At 33.4% G+C, this 4172-nt stretch overlaps 1 long non-coding RNA gene across 1 annotated transcript; it reads right to left on the bottom strand.

The window, feature by feature from the left end:
• Positions 1 to 366: 366 nt before the first annotated feature.
• On the bottom strand, positions 367 to 3158 carry LOC145567420 (uncharacterized). The gene is made up of 3 exons (XR_014095618.1): positions 1557 to 3158; positions 944 to 1032; positions 367 to 492 (listed from the first exon to the last, which is right to left on the bottom strand). It is a non-coding gene; the product is annotated as an uncharacterized LOC145567420 (long non-coding RNA).
• Positions 3159 to 4172: the final 1014 nt, after the last annotated feature.

Below are 4172 nucleotides of genomic sequence, written 5' to 3'. Positions count from 1 at the left end.
GCAGGTTCTGCCCGTTACGAATACTGTGAGATCCAATTAATAAAAATAACGGGCACATGAAATGCCCGTTATAAATAAGTACTATGAGATCCAAATCCAAATTTTGTTTTCATGGCACAAATATATATTATCAATCATGTCATACACAACAAATTTATTTTACAATTAAAAACTGCTTACAAACTCATAATATTGTAAAAGGATAATGATTAAAAAAAATGTAAATAATATTATAGCTTAACAGCTTCCTAGTGCAACAGTAACAGCAGAGCAGCAGCAACCATAAGCAGCAGCAACAGCAACCATAAGTAGCAGCAGCAGCAGCAACATAGGAAAGTCCCCAATCTTTAATTTTTTCCTTCTCACCTAATCCAATCAATGAAAAAAAAAATCAAAAACAGATAACACCAAATCAATAACACAAAAAAGGATGAACTTTGCCCATTGAGAGACAAAGAAAGTTACTTGTTTTGCTTGAATATACCCAGATTTCTTTAAGAAAGAATAGAGATTAAAGATAAAGAAAGAATGAGAGTGTGAGATAGAGAGAGCTTCTAAGACAACCCAAGTATTCAACGCAACTACAACAAACACATATGCATCAATTGAACCAATCAACCATTCATGGCCAGTTGAGTAATTCAACTCTTATATTACTAAAGAGGAATAATATAAGAGTTGAATTACTCAACGTATCACTATTTTGTCAAACGTTAACACTTAAGACGATTAAATTTCTAGCAGCGCATAGGTAAAAGAGAGAATAATTGGAAGTAAAGTAGACCGTATTTCAAGTCCTTAAAACATGACTGATGAGTTATTACTTTGGTTGTGCTGTAAAAAATACAGAGGTATCAAAGTGAACAGGATTTCTACTTCCTTGCAAGTACTAGTAGCCAAAGGATCTGAAAAGATTTAGACAGGTGTAAATTTTATTCAATACCTGACTCGTAGAAGTTATATAAGCCCTTGATACTAAGTGAGTTATCCGAGTATTGTTGCGATCCACCCTTAAAGCCTCCAGATGAAATGCTGATCAACAAGAACAGTCATCAATGTAAGAGTTGAAGTCTATGATAAGAAAAAGTAGAAAACAAAATGCTGAAAGTAGTTGTGTCAAAATATAGGAGAGTATTGCAAGTGGGTAAGATAAGAAGAAAAAAAATGCCAAAATAGGAATAAGGTACAAGTGACCAAACAATTAGGAACAGATGTATTTTAAACTGTTTTGAATTCCAGAAAAAAAAATCACACATTTCCTGGAGTATAACATATTACGGTTATACTTCCAAACATACTGCAAGTACTATAAGTGAAGTTTTGGTGAACCCTTAATCATGAGGGGGTGGGAAAATAATTAATTCCGATGGAGAGGTAAAAAGTTCAAAGCAGCAGCAGTATTTCCTTGTAATTCAAGACCACACAGATAACAATGACACTAAGTTATCCAAACCATTCTGAAGTTGACATCAAATAGGAGGTTTCAACCAAAAACAGATTTAGCAAGGATGCAGACCTAACATGTGATGATTTGGCATTTAAACTTGAGATCTCACCTCTGCAGAAAGTAAAAAGGTTAGACCCAGATTGAGTCTCTCCTCAAGAAAACCAGTAACACAACCGTTTGAGTCTATCTTCCCTCTAACACGTGCCTGCAGCAGAAATATATCATAATAAGTAGTAAGTTACACCTTCCAGTTCAGATTTAACACGGATTAACAAGATAAATTACATTCCTTGTAATTATTATCATAATCTCCAATGTCTTTAACAAGCATCAAACCTAGGACAGTGAGGTGAGAGGGTTCGAACATACAAAAGCATTTTACAGCGTGATCAAAGAGTTTTGCCACTGTAATTTACAAGTCAGTTAGTTGAGTGATTTTGGCTATTATACACTAATGGTACTAAATAGCTTATTTGAAATCATTTCTATAAAATCATTCTAAAACACACTAAATAAAGAGGCAATGCAAACACATTTTATTTTAGCTTACATCCATAAAATTTAGTTATAGCAAAGTTGTACACTTGTCTTCAACTTTCTCACTCGGAATTTTTTTGTTTAAAGAAGCTTTCCATTAATTTTGTCATTAATCTATACAAGTGTTTACACACATCAGACTTTTAGTCAAAGATAAAATGAGTCAAAATCCTCTATAACATACACAGTCAGCTTGATTGCTCGACTGCTGCTTGAATTCTTGATGCTTATTATTATCTGTGTGTCATTTGTTTTTTACCTTCTACTTTTGTACTAAAGTCTGCCAGTATCTCCTAAGACACATCTCTAACCTTTTCTCCTTAGCCTTAACCTGATGGCAATCTTCTATATAGATTTATACTAATATTTATCAACAAAAAATCCTTCAATACTTCATTTAATAAGGGCATTAGGGGCGATAATCAGAATCATGAATACGTATTATTTCCGATATCTATAAACGAGAATAAACACAACCCCCACCTCCAAAAAATCCCAAATATCGAATTTCAAACCCAAATTCAAAAACCCAGAAATCCCATCAACTAATCTCAAGAAAATCATATCAAATAACACAACCAAAAGACAATTAAAGTGATTTGAAAAAAAAACCCAACAAGTTAAATTCCTCAAATTTTAAAAAAACAAGCATAGATCTACAAAAATTACATAAAAAACCCAGAAAAAAAAATAGAAAATAGAAATTGGTTATGGGAATGAATTAAGAGTATTTAACATGATAATAAATGACATCCTTATATCCATGGAAATACAGTATCATCCGTGTTTTCATACATAATGCCCAAAACTACACAATGTCACCCCAAATGCCAAAAATGAATCAAATACAAATTGCATGTAGAAAAAAATTAAGCAAATTAGAATTCACAAAACAAATTCAAGAATTTAAAGAATAAAATGCTCAGAAATTAATTCAAGAAGAGGAAAACACAATTGTAGGACTTCTTATCTCATGATCTAAAATGGTTGAAGTTCTCGGCAAAGATATCACCAAGAATTCTGTCACCGCCGGTTACACCTCCACCCAAAAACGACGCCGCTTGGGAGCTCTTGTATGAAGCCGCTGGTCAAGTTGCTCGTCTCAAGATGAAAGCAATCGCTGCTCCTCGAAATGAGAGGGCCTGACTGTAAATTGAGAGAAAGAGGTGAATGACAGGGAGGGGAGGAGAGGAGAGGAGAGAGAGAGAGAGTGTGTGAGGGACTGATGAGAGAGAAAGAGGTGAAACCCTAAAAAGCCAATTATTGGGCTCCTCTCATCAGATGGGCCAAGTTTGGGCATTTACGTGTAACATAGTATTCGTAACGGGAAAAATAGTGTCCGTTACGAATGCTTATTTATTCGTAACGGGCAATAATTTGTCCGTTACGAATATTTATTTATTCGTAACGGGCATTAAGTTGTCCGTTACAAATACATACGTATTCGTAACGGACACTATTTTGCCCGTTACGAATAAATAAGTATTCGTAACGGACACTGTTTTGCCCGTTACGAATAAATAAGTATTCGTAACGGACACTGTTTTGCCCGTTACGAATATCTTAATTGTAACGGGCAAAGCTTTGCCCGTTACAAATAGCCTGTTACGAATGAGATTTTTTCCACTAGTGATCGAATGGCATTGCTGTTTTTTCTTCTGTTACATTGTTTGATTCTGCATCTCCAATTGAGCTAATCACATCATTTATCACTTCATTAAGATCAATGTTCAAACGAGGGGACAAGTTTTCGCTTCCCATTTCACTACCACAATGTCAAACACGCTACTGTATTTTCTTTCAAAAAAAAAACAAAACTGTATTTAATCTCAGATTCTACAAAATAAAAAAAGATACTATAAAATTATATTTATATTTAATATTGACAAAATGATCCTACGTATAAAAAACAGATCCTATAAAACTATTGACAACAAATAAACCTCGATTCCATTTAACAATTGCTTCCATTACAATGCAACCTAGGAACACTCCTTCAATTAAATAACATTTAACATGAAACATTTATAAAATACATACACAAAACCAAAGCAACATACAAAGCAATCTATTAATCTAAACGATTTTCCCTTTCAAATCAATCATTACAAAATTTCTAATTTTTACCCAAAATCAATTTCTTGTAAATCAAACGATGAAAACCCTAAATTATCAAAAACATCAAATT

The sequence above is a fragment of the Chenopodium album genome, chromosome 11 (genome assembly GCF_948465745.1).
Source record: "Chenopodium album chromosome 11, dcCheAlbu1.1, whole genome shotgun sequence".
Taxonomy (NCBI): Eukaryota; Viridiplantae; Streptophyta; class Magnoliopsida; order Caryophyllales; family Amaranthaceae; genus Chenopodium; species Chenopodium album.
The sequence above is the reverse complement of the archived record's forward strand: the minus strand, read 5'-3'. Positions and strand labels throughout refer to the sequence as shown.